We start from the raw sequence: 18989 nt of genomic DNA, 5'->3' as shown, positions 1-18989 counted from the left end.
ATTTTCTTTGAATTTGTCTATGTAAAATGTATTTAAGATTTTCATAGTTTTACATGTTTTATTGGTTTATCTGTTTAAGGCAATATGTATGCCAAAGTGTTTCATTGATTTTGCTTAAATTTTGGGTGAGTATGTTGCTTAAGATGCAGTGAATATGCGAGCAATTTAAATAATTAAAATAGGTAATAAGTTTTCTTTCATATTTCTAAATGTTTACATTTAAATTTTAATTTTTCATAGGGACTTAAGCTGTGCTCTTGCTTCCTTTTTTGTAATTAATTTTTTATATTTTTTTAATTAAAAAAAATAAGTAGAGGGTGATGTAGGAAAGCAGCCTTATAAAATTCACATCAGTCTTTCCATTGTGTGCCAGCCAGTCCGCTGTAACTAGCTCTGGCGTCATAAAGGCGTCATAAATGTTGCGCAATACTTTAAAAATCAAGTAAATAACCTGAAACGTTTCTAGCATGTCAGGAGTAATACTAAATAAATATGTGTTGAATATCAGTTCAATAACTTTAACCGTTTTCGAAATTTGGACGTGTCTCTGGAAAAATCATTGGCGCAACAGAAAAGAGCTAGATACTTAATAATTTATATTTAGATTCCTTTTGAATAATAATTTAGTAGAAACAATATTCTGGATCTCACAAATTAAAATTGTAGTTGAAATTCATGATTTTCTGTTTTTGTCTTAAAAATTAAGGAATCAAGATGGATTAAGTAGGTGAATAAATAAAGCTAGGATGTTTAAATTTAAGTAGAAGGGAGATCCTCTATAATTATAAAGATGTGAGAAGTTTCAACTGAATAACTATAAAACTATAGCGATAACGTATCTCCAAAGGGCAAGTTCAGAGCTTGTCTACTGAGTGTAGTTTAATTAAATTAATTCTCTCGCACAAAATATTTGACTGAACCACGTCAGACTTTTATTATGATTACTTACTTGTGTGCTGATTGCACATTTAAATTGAGAGCTTCATCGGCCATCAGCAAAGGAAGCAATGATTTATTCGATAACCTAAAGTGGTGCATTACTAGCCCAGCAGCTAGTCGGGAGAGCGGATTTGATCAGGCGTTCCCTTAGCCGTCCACACCATGGCTTTACATATAAGAACGTTGCGACAAAAAGAAAGGCCCCAGTTCTCTCCAGACACTGATTAGCGCACCATCTGTGGCAGGAGTCACATCGCGTCGCATCGGTATCATTGCTATAAACAGCCTCAGATGCCGAATAAGTTATTCGGGATACGCGTAACCATGAAATCGTTTTCGAGTGAAGTGTTAATTCTGGGATGACTTTAATGATCTATCTTTAGTTTGCATATGTCGTATTTTCACGTGCCGCCGCGGGAGAGACATTCTATCATTATTTAGCGTGGCGTTTGATTAACATTGGCATCTCATTATGGCGAGCATTCACTTAAACATTTAATTTGAACAGTTATAGTTGCATCAGCGCATTAGACTCTGAACTGCTCTGGTAGTTGGATAGTGTGGATTCTTTTTGTTCTGTGACTTTCAGAATATAGTGAGCATTTTAGAGTGAATCGTTTTTGATTATGAATCCCAGACAATCTCCTAATTCCTCAGAGCTATAAGCTGTAGCTATAAGTGTTTTTCTCAGATGAAGTGGGCAATAGGAATTCTAATTACAGGCTTCACATTTTGCTAATCACTTTCTGGTTGCCAATATTGTAGTTAGAGAGCCAGTGTTCAGAACGGCAAACAACAGCATTAAATAAATCATAGGAACATTTTAATAACAAATATTTCCACCCGCCGCCTCACATATGGTGCATGTGCCTGGAAAGACATTCCACATATCATTATTCAACAATAATTCCACCCACCGCCCCACGCTTTGTAGATAAGTTAGTAAACTGGTCTGAAAGTTAGGCTAATTTATCCTATAGCGAAATTATTTCCTCTGTATGTTTTTCTGAACTAAGTTTCAAACTGTCAATTTGTGTTGAAATCGTATCTACTGTGTCCTTTAAGTTTTCCTGCGTTTTTGCAAGTTGCGTAACCGAATCAGTAGATGCAAGTGAGTCAGTTTTAGCTTGCAAGGCTTCGTGATTTTCATGAACAGTAGTTTGCAGTTCTTTTATGGCTGCTTCGTGATTCTGTAATCCATTTTCATGACGCGAAAAAACAGGTTGGAAATACTCATAAATTTGTGTTTTTACGTCATTACAGACTTTTTGATATTTCGATTCAATGTTGTGTAACTCAGTAGTTGAATCTTCACGTGTTTGTTCAAGTGTTGTGTCTAAGTTCCGAAGATTTTGTTCCATTGTGTCTAACTTTTGAAGCTTTTGCTGTGTTTGTCTTTGATTGTGTTCCATTGTGTCTGTTGCTGTGTTTGTCTATGGTGTTGCTCCATTGTGTCTAAATCTTGTAGGCTTTGTCCCATTTGTTGCATTAACTGTAATAACAGTGCACTGGTGTCTGAAACATGTTCGTCAGTTCTATCAAATAAAATAAGCAACTATGTACAAAGTAAAGCATAAAATAATCATTCAGTAGTCATGAGGCATTTCATAAGTTAGAAGAAATTCTCTCAATTCTTGAGTTTTGCGAGTTGCATAACTGAATCGGTAGATGCAACTGAGTCAATTTTACCTTGCAAGGTCTCATGATTTTCATGAACAATAGTTTGCAGTTCTTTTATGGCTGCTTCGTGATTCTGTAATCCATTTTCATGACGCGAAAAAATAGGTTGGAAATACTCATAAATTTGTGTTTTTACGTCATTACAGACTTTTTGATATTTCGATTCAATGTTGTGTAACTCAGTAGTTGAATCTTCACGTGTTTGTTCAAGTGTTGTGTCTAAGTTCCGAAGATTTTGTTCCATTGTGTCTAACTTTTGAAGCTTTTGCTGTGTTTGTCTTTGATTGTGTTCCATTGTGTCTGTTGCTGTGTTTGTCTATGGTGTTGCTCCATTGTGTCTAAATCTTGTAGGCTTTGTCCCATTTGTTGCATTAACTGTAATAACAGTGCACTGGTGTCTGAAACATGTTCGTCAGTTCTATCAAATAAAATAAGCAACTATGTACAAAGTAAAGCATAAAATAATCATTCAGTAGTCATGAGGCATTTCATAAGTTAGAAGAAATTCTCTCAATTCTTGAGTTTTTGCGAGTTGCATAACTGAATCGGTAGATGCAACTGAGTCAATTTTACCTTGCAAGGTCTCATGATTTTCATGAACAATAGTTTGCAGTTCTTTTATGGCTGATTCGTGATTCTGTAATGCATTTTCATGCCGCGAAAAATGCTCAGAAATCTGTGTTTTTACGTCTTTACAGACTTTTCGAAATTTCGATTCAATGCTATGTAACTCAGCAGTTAAATCTTCACGTGTGTGTTCAAGTGTGGTGTCTAACTTTTGAAGCTTTTGCCGTGTTTGTCTCTGATTTTGTTCCATTTGTTGCATCAATTGCAATAATAATGTATTAGTGTCTGGAATCTGTTTCTCTATGCTTTTTGGCAGTGCATTTTCACCGGCAATATTCGCATTTTGAAAAGCAGAAAATGTGTCTTGATGTATTTGAGAAAACGGTGAGGACGCAAAAACTGAGTCTACAGTACTTGCAAGATTGTGTCCTGTCATTTCGGAATCCTGAGGCGAGCTGTTGCCGACCGATCGATCGATAATGCTTCCCTGTTCAGTAATTGTTTCACTGTCTACACCATTGTTCGCAGCCCGCTCCATTTCCCTATGCACAATTACCAAATTACTACTTTGAACATTAGTTAATTCATTACTCTGTGGCGCTAACACACTGCTTTCGTCTTCACTGTCATTTCTCAGTGGCCCTGTACGTTTCACAAATCACTTACCTTACAAAAATCTTCGTTATCCGAACTACTGCAATACAGCGAGCGCCACTACTGCCAGCTAAATAAAAGATTCAAACTAGTGAAGGCACGAACTACTGATAGGCATAGTTAGCAAATGAAAGATTTTGATAGAGAACAAACAGTGTATTTACCTCAATAGTGTTCAAAAGTCATAATGTATATAGCAGTTCATGATATCTAGTCTTACAAATTTCAAAACTCCGCCATCTCTCTGCCCACATCCACCACCGCTGGCGGCTCACCTCCAACTGCGCAACGCTACACGCTTTAACCTGCCAACTGCCCAACACTACAATGACAGACAACAATGCAAACTAGCCACAGACTGCACACAGCACAGCCAGTGATTTTCATACAAAGTACTACATGGCGTTACCAATAAAAAAAACCTAAACAGCCTAGTTACACCGTGTATATAGAAGATCCATGCGAAAGCGCAAACGTTTCTTAGATGCCACTAGAAGAGAAAAAGGAGGTATATCCCAAACCCACCTCAGATTCAGAACCGTCTGTAAGTATGTGAGCTTATTGCGACCATTGTAAGCTGAGAAAATAGTACATGTGCGCGTGATGTTTGGAGTGAATGGATAAGCAATGAACTTCGTTGGGTGTCACTGGACGTCCGCACTGACTCTACTATTTTTTCCACTTTGCGTTTTCTAAATGGTTGTGGGTGCTTAGTATGAAATTAATAGAAATAATTTATGTAATATTTGAAGTTACATAAGTAAAAGTGCGCTCTCCTTTAGGAATGTGTGTGTGTGTGTGTGTGTGTGTGTGTGTGTGTGTGTGTGATTTGGTGAACTTATACAAACTGACGCGTTCCCTGGTTGGACATGTATCTTCCATTCTTGTCTTATTACACGTTGATGGATATTAAAGGTTTCAGATTTGACAACAACATGACTATCGTACGCTCTGGAAATGAAGTGTCGTTGTGATAGGGCTATCATAGGAAGTCTGATCCCCTCCATTTTAGTGAACAAACAGTATGACTTGCGAGCCTAATAAATGCGGCAGCCGCCTCTGGGGAGCGCTGAGAGTGCAAAATCACATCAACCAGCTCGTGAGTATTGGAACAAGAGCGATACGGAGCCACTCTGCATTGTCACCAGATGTATCCAAGAACGTGACGTTGACGTCATCCAAGATAGCGTCGTATAGACTTGGCAACAGCGCATATCACCCAGGATGGCAGCCATGACGTCATTCAAGATGGCGGATTTTGGAGAAGTTTGAATTTTGGCGGGAAGAATGTCAATTGGGCTACCTCTACTAAGCTAACCCCCTCCCCTCGCCGAGAAAAATGGCGTGAAGTTCAGATTCCAGCAAGATAATGCACCACACCACGGTTATCTCTACTAAGCAAAGGAAATGGCGGGAAGATAGCTCACTTGGTCTACCTCCACTAACCTAAGTCACCCGACCACATGGACAGAAAAATGTAGAGGAATGAGGCCACATGTTATTATTTGTTCTTCTTGCACTTCTGCATTTCAAGTATTAGATCTTTTCCTGTTACGCTGATTGTCTCTCCCTGGCCTTCCCAATCTTCTTCTGTCTACCAAATTGAAACTGTTGACTTGTAATAGTAGTCTGTCACTATTCATCATGTTGGGATTTTCACTCTATCTCCTTCTTTTGTTTTCAGTTTCGTTAGTTTTGTTCTTTCCTAATGTAGCCGTCTCTTAATCTGTGTACTCTGGTACAGCATTTCATGATGATGCGAAATCTCATTGAGATACTTGGATGAGATACATGTTATCATTTGTAAACGACACACGACTCACTTCTGTAGAATAATGTGGGACGGTCATTACTTTACATAACTTCATTTGTGTTATTTTTTGTTTCTTGTTTCTAAAGAAGGGAAGAGTGATGTGCCACATGACATTTTTCAGAATTTCGCCCTGTAGTACCAGTGTTCACTTTATGTGTGCTGCAGTCTTCTTCTGCAATTACAAAAATTACTTGGGAAGTTTAAGGTTTTTTTCTGGCGTGAAAAACTATTCAGTGGTACAATGTAGTGACGTACCTAATGACAGAGATTATATTCAGAGTGTTTCAATCGAAACAATCTTGTCACTACTATATTTAATAGACTATATGGCACACAATTTCTCTGCTACACTCCAAAAGTCAGAAAATAAAATCAAATTAAGCAGAATTATTACCAAGAAGCTGTTAAAAGTTAAAAGCATTTGAAATTGAAGCTATTGATAAATAGCACAAATTTTCGTTTTCAAGACATGGGAAACTGTTAACAGAATAAAGAACTCACTTTTTTTTGCAAATATCACGAGCTTTATGACAGAAGATTATCTTTCGTTTCAAGACAGAAGATACTGTACGACCGATGAACTACGGCCCAACCGTTCACACGTTATATAACTAGTTTTATAACATATACAGAGTTTTTCTCACCATAAAATTTGTAAGTGAATCGTTAACAATAATGTCCTCAAAGTAGCTTTAACCTACTATACAGCACTTAAAAATGTAGAACTAGTAATTTTTACGATGCAGAAAACACAACCTCATGTCTCACAATGGCAAACTGCTTACAGTGGTTTCCAGTGCGCTCTCCTTCACGAAATTCTGAAATAGGTCACTAGACTGAAACACTGAGCAGGAAACAACATATGTTTGTAGAAAGACTGTCCTCCAGGTACAACACTCAGCGCTACCTCCTTATTGTTGGACATAAGTTTCCAGACTCTGCTACTTTCTTGTCTATAAATTTGTCATACTCGTATATCAAATACGAGGCAGTTAAAAAAGTTGATCTATTTTACTACTTTAATGTTTACCGTTATCTTTGTTGTTATGGGGCCTCATCTTATAACAGCCGTTGGTGTAGTTTTATTTGCGGTGAAAGTCATATTGTGTACGGTAAACTTTTTTTGCAGGTGATTTTCTGTCACAGTTACGACTGTGGCATCTTTTAGACTTGCGCTCTTCGCCTCTGACTCTACCAGAAGGCACTTTCTCATTACAAGTAGCCAAACAAGCCACGTAATTGAATATCATTTCTTTTCTGTCGCCCTACGACGAAGAACGAAATGCTGGAATTAAACAGGTAGTAAGACAGGAATTTAATCTTTTGCACCTATTGTTCGATCAGTACATCGAAGAAGCAATGATAGGAATAGAAGAAAGGTTCATGAGGGGAATTAAAATTCCAGGTGAAAGGATATCAACGATTCAATTCGCTAATGACTTTGCTATCCTTCGTGAAACTGAATTAACAGTCTAATGAGAACAGAACATGGATTGGAAGTAAATAGAAGAAAGACGAAAGTAATGAGAAGTAGCAGAAATGAGAACAGCGAGAAACTTAGCAACAGGTTCGATGGACATGAAGTAATGAAGTTAAGGATTTCTACTAGCCAGGCAGCCAAATAACCAATGACGGACGGAGCAAGGAGGGCATCAAAAACAAACTACCACTGGCAAAAAGGGCATTCCTGGCTAAGAGAAGTCTACTATATCAAAGATAGGCCTGAATTTGGGGATGAATTTACTGTGAAAGTACGTTTGGAGGACAGCATTGTATGTTAGTGAAACATGGCCTGTCGATATACTGCACTGTATGTTAGTGAAACATGGGCTGTCGATATACTGAAACGAAAGAGAATGGAAGCATTTGAGATGTGGTGCTGCAGACGAATTTGAAAACAAGGTAGAATGATAAGGTAAGGAATGAGGCGGTTCTGGGCAGAATCTGAGATGAAAGGAATATATCTACCTCTACATCTACATTTATACTCCGCAAGCCACCCAACGGTGTGTGGCGGAGGTCACTTTACGTGCCACTGTCATTACCTCCCTTCCCCGTTCCAGTCGCGTATCGTTCGCGGGAAGAACGACTGCCGGAAAGCCTCCGTGCGCGCTCGAATCTCTGTAATTTTACATTTGTGATCTCCTCGGGAGGTATAAGTAGGGGGAAGCAATATATTCGACACCTCATCCAGAAACGCACCCTCTCGAAACCTGGACAACAAGCTACACCGCGATGCAGAGCGCCTCTCTTGCAGAGTCTGCCACTTGAGTTTGCTAAAAATCTCCGTAACGCTATCACGCTTACCAAATAACGCTGTGACGAAACGCGCCGCTCTTCTTTGGATCTTCTCTATCTCCTCTGTCAACCCGACCTGGTACGGATCCCACACTAATGAGCAATACTCAAGTATAGGTCGAACGAGTGTGTATATGGAAAACACTGATAAGGAGAAGGTTCAGGTTGGCATCAGGGGCTGACTTCCATGGTACTAGAGGGAGCTGTAGGGGGCAAAACTGTAGAGGAAGGCGGAGATTAGAATGGATCCGGCAAGTAATTGAAGACGTAGGTTGCAAGTGCTACTTTGAGATGAAGAGGTTGGCACAGGGGAGGAATTCATGGCGGGGCGCATCAGAAGATTGATGATTAAAAAAAATCTTGCTTTGTTAATGGTTACTGCAGAGACGTATTTCAGGTGCCACTTAGTTACGTAAGATATTGGCTGATTTTATCAGTTTGGTATCTAGCCACCAGGCGACCTTTAACAACAGACACCGTGCCGCGGACTGATACAGGCTCTACGTCCGACGCCCCTGAGACACGTGCGGCTCCGACTCGGGAGGAATTCGTTTGGGAAGCTGTTAAACGGCGCTCTTCCTGCGGCAGCTCACCGCTGATAACTCGATTGCGACGGTGGCGCCGCGGGCGGCGGCTGGCGGCGTGATTGCGTCGGCGGCGGGCCGGACGCCCCCACAACGTCGGCGCAGCTGTCATAACACGTCACCCTCCCGGGAGAGCGCCGGCTGCCCTGCCCCGGGGCACTCGTCTCAAATTAGTTTGTCTCCGGTAACCGCGTCTGGACGCACAGTAATCGAGCGACAATGAGGGAGAGATTTAGTGTCGCGCGCTACGGCGGCCGCGCCTGGGGACTCGGGACGGCTGGCGGCCGCGCAGAGGGCGCCGCTGTATACGGTTGCAGGATACACGGCGGCAGGACGGAAACTCCAATTGTAATCAGCAACTTTGCTTAACCAGCACGCTATAGTATCCCATAGGGATTACGTCTGTTGCCATCTGCAAATGCAGACGGTTTTACCTTCCTCTGTCCCCCGTCTAGTGGACGGTCGTTGATACACCTCGCTAGTAACATCAGGAACACAGAGGCTTCGTACCTCGCTGTCTGATATCACACGAAAGTGAGAGTGAGTAATTCCTTGTGATCACGACAGGGGCATTAGTAGAACGTCTGGAGGCTGAAGAAAGAGTAGTGGCTCAGACTTTTGGTATCAGTTTAGCGGATATTAAAGATGTACCTATGCGCAATTTTGTTTTTGAGTCATTAGTCATATTGTCATATGGTCATATTGGTCAGACGATGCGTACCGTCGAGGATCGATGCCGTGAACACCAGAGGCACACTCGACTGATGTATCCGAGCAATTCGGCGGTCGCTGAACATTGTTTGTCGGAAAATCACGCTATGGAGTATGACCGCACGAGGATTCTGGTACAGACGTCGAGATACTGTGACAGCGTTGTTAGAGAGGCCATCGAAATTCGCACCAATGACGACCTCATAAACCGTGACTGTGGTTATAATCTTAGCAAGGCTTGGGAACCAGCGATTGGGTTAATCAAGAGTAAAACGAGCAAACGCATAGTTGTGACGACCACGGCGGACAGAGCCATCACAGCGACGTCATCTCAGACGCCGTCGCAATCTGTTCCACCGCGCTACCGTGGCGCGGGGCGCGGACGGCGGAGAGAGCGCGCCGCGGGCGGAGGGTATTTAAATCGGCCGCCGCGACCGAACCCAGTTCCCCCTGAGCAGCCATAGCGTACGGATCTCCGTGCCGGCACGTTCACAGGAGCTCAGTCCGTCAGTTCACCTGATGATGGCGACATGTTTGATCGCCGAAATATTGTGCCCGTTGGACACTATAGACCGTCAGTACACCCGTGGATATTTTGATTAGTCATCTGGTTTGATTAGATTAGATTCACTTTCGTTCCAATTGTTCTTTAGTGGGGAGGTCCTCCAGGATGTAGAACACGTCAGAAAAACGCTAATGCGCTGCTTCCTGGACTCGGGTAGGCGCACCGGTCCCGCATCGAATCCGCCTGGCGGATTACCGGCGTCGGTCGGTGTGCCGGCCAGCCTGGATGTGGTTTTTAGGCGCTTTTCCACATCCCCCTAGGTGAATACCGGGTTGGTCCCCACGTTCCGCCTCAGTTACATGACTCGCAGACATCTTAACATGTTCGCACAGTTCCATAAATTACCTAGATGCAGACATCAGGGGTCCACTAATTCCCTCCCAGGGGCTACGGAGTGGTGGTGGTGGGGGGGGGGGGGGGGGGGGGGGGGGAAGGGGGGCAAGAAGGGCATCCGACCACCCCTTTCCACTAACCTTGCCAAATCCGTTCCTAACAATGCCGACCCTGGGACACCGGGGGCATGGCACCAGTGAAAGAAAGTGAAAGAAAGAAATACCTACAACTGAAACACAAATGCACTGAATTTAAAATAAAAGAAGTTTTTTGTTTGTAAGGTAATAAATATGTAAAATAACTACTACAATACTCATTTACAATGAACACATTACTGCACTCAAATAGTGCAGAAGTTATATTGTACTTTATATATATAGAGATCTGTTGGCTCTACTGAGAAAGTCATCAATGGAGTAAAAGGAGTTGGCCACCAATAAATCATTTAGGCTTCTCTAAAAACTGAATTTCATTGGTTTTTAAGCTTTTGCGGCTGCTGACAATTTATTGAAAATGTGTGTTCCTGAATATTGCACACCTATTTGTGCAAGGGTAAGTGAATTTAAATCCTTGTGAAGATTATTCTAATTTCTAGTACTGGTTCCATGAGTTGAGCTGTTGGTTTGAAAAAGTGATATATTTTTAATGACAAATTTCATTGAGGAATAAATAATTGGGAAGCAGTAGTTAGAATCCCCAGTTCCCTAAACAGGCTTCTGCAGGATGTTCTTGAGTTCAAACCACATATAGCTGCACGTTTTTGTGTCCGGAAAACCTTAGCTTCGCTTAATGAATTACCCCAAAAAATAATCCCATATGACATTGTGGAATGAAAGTAAGCATAGCATGCCAGCGTTTTCATTTTTATATCCACTATGTCTGACACAATTCGCACTGCAAACAGCGATTTGTTACGACGCTTCAGCAGTTCTGTGGTATGCTCCTCCCAGCTGAATTTATTATCAAGCTGTAATGCCAAGAATTTAACAAACACTGTCCACTTCTTCTATCTACTTGTCATCGTATGTTAGGCATATACTCCTGGGACTCCCCTTACAAATTTGATGCGGTCACCAATTTCTCCCTTACGCTAACCTTTTCATCTCTTAGTGGTACTAACAGCAGAAGTCCTCAATCATTTGTAGCATGTATTTCGAAGTTTGTCTTCCCCTATAGTTTTACTCTCTACAGCTCCCTCTGCAATAACATGTAATTTTTTCTCTTCTGTCTTGACAAGTGCCGTATCACCATGGCTCTTCCTTTTCTGAGTGTTTTCCGTATATTCTCGTCTTCGCCGATTATTTGAGAACTTTCTCATTTCTTATCAGTCCACATAATTTTCATCATTCTTCTGTGGTACCACATCTCAACCCTTTTGTAATATTCATGTAAAATGACACTATTTCTTGAATGTAAAACCGCACACTGTCAGGGAGACGTCAGCGTATCACACAGAAACTCAGCAAGTATTTTTTTAAGATACCTCAGCATCTCGCTGGTTCTATGTGAACTTATTCTTGTCACAATCGTATTGGCTGATTGCAGACTACCGGCCAACGTCCTTGTCTCGTTGAGTAGAAGGATTCTTGTCATACCACCAAAGTTAAACGACTAAGGGCGTGGACGGTCTTGATGGGTAACCGCCTGGGTGTTCCACATGCTGTTGGCTTCCATCCCTATGCTTTTGAGGCAATTGGGATGGAGGAGGGTTGGTGCCGCAAAGTAGCTGATTTTTAGACTTTCCTTCAATGTCATGGTTTAAATTTCAAACTACTCCGCAATATCTCAAGAAATGAGGGCATTTGATACTGTTGACGGTGCTTTCCCCATTGGACATAGACAGCATGAAATCTCATTGACTGTCACCCACGATACGGTCCAACAATTAGGACTGATGGTCTGGGATGCTATTCTTTTTCTGCGTTTCACTCAATCTGTGTCGTGTGTACATTAAACTGTTAATTCTATTCAACAGTTCCTGAAAGTCTTCCTCACTTTCAAAGAGGATGGTAACGTCACCAGCGAATCTTATCATTCATTCCTTCGATCCTGCATTTCTTTCACTTACGTCGTTCCTCCTCTGATGTATAGATTGAACAGTACGGGCGAAAGACTGCATTCTTGCCTTACATCCTTTTTAATGCGAGCACTTCCTTCTTCGTCTTCTATTTGTGTTTTCCGTCATGGTTCTTGTACATGTTACCCTCCTTTCACTGTAGCTTACGTGTAATCCATCTTTCGCCATTTTTCACTGTCGATCGCTATTTATAGCTTTATAAATCCTTCCAACGTGTCTTAGTTTTAGGTCTTGCCTCCAACAAAAACAGCAACGTCTGAACTGGGCCTTGGTGCTACTCAAAAACGTTTTGCTTTTTTGTTTAATGGAAACCCTAGTACGTAATCCTTACATACTATTGGTTTGAATAGAACCGAAGAATGTTCTTTTACTCAACAGATGCTCGTTTAATTGGCCAATTAGCTATCAGTTTCAATACTGTCCGTTATCCTTTGACTCCCTGTGGTCAAAATCACTTACCCAACAAGTAGATGTGTCGTTATACTCACTGTACGTAGATAAACGACTTTGAAAGTTCCTTAGCAGTGGGTTTCTGATGATGGTACTGGGTACGTTAACAGTCATTTTAGAATGTTAAACTGTCTCTAAAGACTAAAGGGGACCTTTTCCTCAGTTCTACTCTGTCCACACGAAATACATCAGTGAAGATACATCTATGACTGTGATAAGAGTAAAGTGGCATCCTCAGAGCGCACGTTGAGTTCAATCGTGAATGGTACGATGCGAACTGTACACACTATTCACTCTATCAGCAGGCTTCCAAGCGTGACTTCAAGATGAGGCCATGTGCGTGACGTCACATTAAGCCAACAAGGACTGTCAGGACAAAGTTGCTCACCGATCTGGCGTACACAACCACGATGATATTCGAACATTCAACCTCTTCGTCCAGGCGCCACTTTTCACTCTATCAGCAGGCTTCCAAGCGTGACTTCAAGATGAGGCCATGTGCGTGACGTCACATTAAGCCAACAAGGACTGTCAGGACAAAGTTGTTCACCGAACTGGCGTACACAACCACGATGACATTCGAACATTTAACCTTTTCGTCCAGTCGCCACTTTTCACTCTATCAGCAGGCTTCCAAGCGTGATTTCAAAATGAGGCCATGTGCGTGACGTCACATTAAGCCAACGAGGACTGTCAGGACAAAGTTGTTCACCGAACTGGCGTACACAACCACGATGACATTCGAACATTCAACCTCTTCGTCCAGGCGCCACTATTCACTCTATCAGCAGGCTTCCAAGCGTGACTTCAGGATGAGGCCATGGGCGTGACGTCACATTAAGCCAACAAGGACTGTCAGGACAAAGATGCTCACCGAACTGGCGTACACAACCACGATGACATTCGAACATTAAACCTCTTCGTCCAGGCGCCACTTTTCACTCTATCAGCAGGCTTCCAAGCGTGACTTCAAGATGAGGCCATGTGCATGACGTCACATTAAGCCAACAAGGACTGTCAGGACAAAGTTGCTCACCGAACTGGCGTACACAACCACGATGACATTCGAACATTAAACCTCTTCGTCCAGGCGCCACTTTTCACTCTATCAGCAGGCTTCCAAGCGTGACTTCAAGATGAGGCCATGTGCGTGACGTCACATTAAGCCAACAAGGACTGTCAGGACAAAGTTGCTCACCGAACTGGCGTACACAACCACGATGACATTCGAACATTCAACCTCTTCGTCCAGGCTCCACTTTTCACTCTATCAGCAGGCTTCCAAGCGTGACTTCAAGATGAGGCCATGTGCGTGACGTCACATTAAGCCAACAAGGACTATCAGGACAAAGTTGCTCACCGAACTGGCGTACATAACCTCGATGACATTCGAACATTCAACCTCTTTGTCCAGGCGCCAAGACACCTTGTCGTATTTTGAGGCAGATTTTAGCCCCACACGAAAGCAGTTTCACTATGTGTGCTTCCCTGTCTACAGTACAATTTCGCCAGCACTGTGATGTGCAAGGATGGAGAACAAGGTTTCATCTGGAATGGAATTGTGATCAACGACGTTGCGTTCTCTTTTCACTGGCGATCGCATGATTTGTCTTCCGCTCGATAGTCATCGTAAAAGAGTGTGGAGGCAGAAGGGTACGAATGCAAGTCTTATGGTTTCATTCCCAAGGGTTCAGCAAAAAAGTGGCTCAGTCTTGTTTCAGGCTGGTATAAGTAAGGATGGTTGACACTCTAGTCGCTATAATTGGCAAAGGTACCGAGCGAGGTGGCGCAGTGGTTAACACATTGGACTCGCATTCGGGAGGCCGACGGTTCAAACTCGCGTCCGGCCATCCTGATTTAGGTTTCCATTAATTTCCCTAAAGCGCTTCAAGCAAATGCCGGGATGGTTCCTTTCAAAGGACACGGCTTGTTTCCTTCCCCATCCTTCCCTAATCCGAGGTTGTGCTCCGTCTCTAATGACCTCGTTGTCGACGGGACGTTAAACACTAATCTCCTCCTATTTTTCACTGTACGCGGTAGTTGAAGGGCTGTGCACTACCTGGTCAGGATCCTCCAAAATATGGTTACATCCTCACATTCAAAATTTCTCCAGTGATTTTGTGGTTCAAGAGTATAATGCATGATCAAAATGCCGGCCTCGGGAACACCTTTCTCCCGAAGGCGGAAATCATCCCAGGTGGATGACGTGCGCTGTTTTCAGACATGAACCCCACTGTTAGGGAACAGTTGAAAGTTGTAGTCCGTCTATCGTTACGGAAGTCTTCGCCACACACTGGATAACCACAGGAAGCGGTCGTTGAAGACAGAGAGAGAAGTGATGTCTCGATCACTTACGGACAGCGTGTCTGGCAGGATAGAAGAGTGTTTAGGTAAACGAGGTGGAGTAGCGTGGTGTTCAGTGTTACACAGCGCCACATCCCGATTTTACATGTTTCACTTTCGGTCACTGTTGTTACATATATTATTGTTTTAATTTTGTTTCACAATAAAGCAATTTTTCTTTTAATCTCTTGAGGCCTGTCCTACATTTCCCCGATCCCCTTGATTCCAAACCCACTCGTGTTCACAGACATGAAGTTAATGCAAAACGTTTTTGAGCCGTTTGTTTTCGCCACGTCTTATTCTTTCAAGTTATACAATGCGTTTTTATTACGAACTGAGAACCCGTTGTCTTCCCGGTACATATTTATTCCCATCTTTTATTAATCTCGCTCATCCGCCGTCTCCCTCTGCCCATGTAAGCCTCTCCACTTTCTTTCTTCATCTCCTCTGGCTCTTTTCTCTATCTTGCTTTTCATCCCGATGTTTAACCACATGCGCCCATGTCAGATATATTTCACAGATATTTAACAAATATCCACATATTTGTAAAATATTTTACCTATGTCTCTTGTGAATTTCACCCTGCAGTTTCGTTTGCACGCAGCTCAATATCTACAACGTCATATCTCCTGAATTGTGTGTTGAATAATGATATACACTGAAGCGCCAAAGAAACTGGTATAGGCACGCGTATTCAATTACAGAGATACGTAAACAGACAGAATACGGCGCTGCGGTCGGCAACGCCTCTATAAGACAATAAGTGTCTGGCGCAGTTATCAGTTTTATATCGGTTACTGCAGCTACATTGGCAGGTTACCAAGATGTAAATGAGTCTGAACGTGGTGTTTTAGTCGGCGCACGAGCGATGGGACACAACATCCCCTAAGTAGCGATGAAGTGGGGATTATCCTGTTCGACCGTTTCACGAGTGTACCGTGAATATCATGAATCTGGTTAAACATCATATCTCCGACATCGCTGCGACCGTAAAAATATCCAGCAAGAACAGAACCAACGATGTTTGAAGAGAATCATTCAACGTGACATAACTGCAATGCTTCTGCAAATTGCTGCAGTTGTCATCAACAAGTGTCAGCTTACGAACCATTCAACGGAATACCATGGATATGGGCTTCAGGTTCCGAAGGTTCACTAGTGAGTGTACCCTTGATGACTGCATGAAACAAAGCTTGATGCCTCTCTCGGACCTATCAGCACTGGCATTGGGCTGTTGATGACTGGAAACATGTTTCCTGGTCGGATGACTCTCGTTTCAAATTCCATCGATTGGATAGACGTGTCTGGATATGGAGACAACCTCATGAATCCATGAACCCTGCATGTCAACAGGTGACTGTTGAAGCTGGTGTAGGTTTTGTAATGGTGTGAGGCATGTGTAGTTGGAGTGATATGGTACCCCTGATACGTCTAGATACGACTCTGACCGGTGACACGTAAGCATCCTGTCTGATCTGCTGCATCCATTCACGTTCATTGTGCATTCCGACGGAATTGGGCAATTCCAGCATGAGAATGCGACACCCCATGCGTTCAGAATTGCTACAAAGTGGCTCCAGTAAAACTCTTCTGAATTTAAACACTCCCCTGGCATCAACATTATTGAGCTTATCTGGGGTGCCTTGCAAGGTGCTGTTCAGGGGAGATCTCCACCCCTGGTACTCTCACGGATTTATAGACAGCCCTGCAGGATTCACGGTGTCAATTGTCTTCAGCACTACTTCAGATATTATTCGAGTCCATGCAAAGTCATGTTGCGGCACTTTTGCATGCCCTACACGATATTAACCAGGTGTACCAGTTTCTTTGGCTCTTCAGTGGATCTGTGCAGTTACATTCAGTGGCAAATGTGGATACTACCTGCAGATTGTGTTGTGAATAGAACTAGAAGTAAAAAAGTAATAAAATAAAACGTCGTTCAGTATACGGCAGTTTTTCACGCATCTCAGCGTTTATGACGTATCTCTTTACCTATGTGTCCTACAGCGATATAATTTCAGTGGTATGTGTGTATACCGTCTGCGAAATGTGCTGTGAATAGAGTTAGTAGTAAAAAAGTAATAAATTGATATGTCATGCATGATGCGGCAGTTTTCCACGCACCTCAGTATTTATGACGTCATATCTCTTGACCTATGTGTCGTACTCCAGTACACGAGGCGGCGGACAGAGTGGCCGTCTGCGAATTAATGCCCGGCAATTAGCACGCACTCGTAATTTTACAGCTACATTTCGTGGTGTGTGTGAATACCGTCTGCAAAATGTGTTAGGTATAAAGTTAATAGTAAAGAAGTAATAGATTAAAACGTCATGCATGATGTGGTAGTTTTACTGCATGAAGGACAAAATGTAGTAAGCGATAAAGTTTTTTGCTTTCATCATTTTGTGGACACTGTCAGCGAGAAAAAGTTTTGTAATGGTTTGAAATTATGCGAAAAGTTTATTGCAAGTCGCTAAGTGGTCCCATTCACAAATGCTGCGGGAAATAATCCGCATATTTGCATAAGGTTCTTTACGTTCAGTTTCACTCCCAGCCCAGCCCCTTTAGGGAGGTGAATGATTCTTACTGCACAGCGCTTCTCTCCAGACGGCATGTCATACGTGTACCAAACTTGGCTGAAATCGATCCAGAGGTTTTGGAGGAAATGTAGAACATACGTACATTCATTTCGGTAACATGTATTGATACACATGAGGCAGGGACGCATTTAATTAACTAGGCATAGTAAAGACCGGGATAGCAGAGCTTTTAGTGGCCTTTAAACACACATGTAAATAAGAAATAAACAGTTACGGTTTAAGTCCAGTGGATTCAGTCGGACATGACCTCGACAGTGAGACCTTTAGATTCTATGTCTCGAAGGGAACTGCTCTGAACAGAATCGCGAGCGTCAGATCGCGTGCTAAGTGTACACCAGCGTCACTTCGCAGCTGGTGTAGACTTCGGCTGTATTCTCCGCCCACGCTGTCAGCCGCCTCCGCCCCCTCCGCCCCCTCCGCCCCCTCCGCCCCCACAGGCCATTGTCAGCCGCAAGCACCTCACCTGGCGCCCACAGCTACACCCCCGCGCTACCCGTTGCCCGAAGAATTAACGCAGTGCGAGCGTGTCGTCCAGTTTTAGCTCCTGGGACCGCCTAGGGGGGTCGCAGACGTAAGCACGGTATTACGTCAACGAGAACTGTTTCGACGATATTCATCTTTCTTTCCTCAGCAGGAACTCCGTTCGCCAGCCATTTCTATGCCGCCTTACCTTGCTAACTTCCTCGCATTTTCTCATTCCACGTCCCCACATTTCTGACGCTGTACGTGGCAATGGAAGCAAGAGAAAAAAAAAATTGAAAAAATTAACTTTTTGCGAAATGATTTGTATAAAGGCAATAAAACAAAAATGACGAAGAGAAGCTTTACTGACATAAAGAGACCACTAAGTGAAGTTCCAAAAGACGCATATGCCTTAGAATTCTTTAAATTTCGAAGATTCTAGGTTAAACATTGAAGTTTAAATTCTGTATCGGCACCTCATTTACTGTACATGACTTTGTGCGTCATTCAAAGGTGTGTCGTATGTTTCTCTGAGATATTTTATTTGTTACCCTTAGACAAATCATTCCACAAATGACCATATACTTTCAAGGTTTTTTTTTTTTTTTTCGAGTAAATTCGCCGGCCGTGGTGCTAGCAGCAACTCTTCGTGAAATATTTTCGTTTTCCCTAAAATAAATGATAATTTTTTCCTGAATTACACTGCTTTCTTTCAAGCAATTAAACATTTTTTTCCAAAAGGAAACCTCTCGCTGGTCAATTTGATACCCCATTTGTTCATCTTTCGCTCTCTGTGTGACTATGATAATTTGAACAAAAAACCATTGTGTAATATCTGAGTTCGCTCCGCTCAAATATTTGACCAAAACATCAAGACACTTGTATAGGATGTGCCATCCTAGAAAAATCGTT

This window comes from Schistocerca gregaria, chromosome 1 (assembly GCF_023897955.1).
Source record: "Schistocerca gregaria isolate iqSchGreg1 chromosome 1, iqSchGreg1.2, whole genome shotgun sequence".
Taxonomy (NCBI): Eukaryota; Metazoa; Arthropoda; class Insecta; order Orthoptera; family Acrididae; genus Schistocerca; species Schistocerca gregaria.
Note: the sequence above shows the minus strand (reverse complement) of the source record.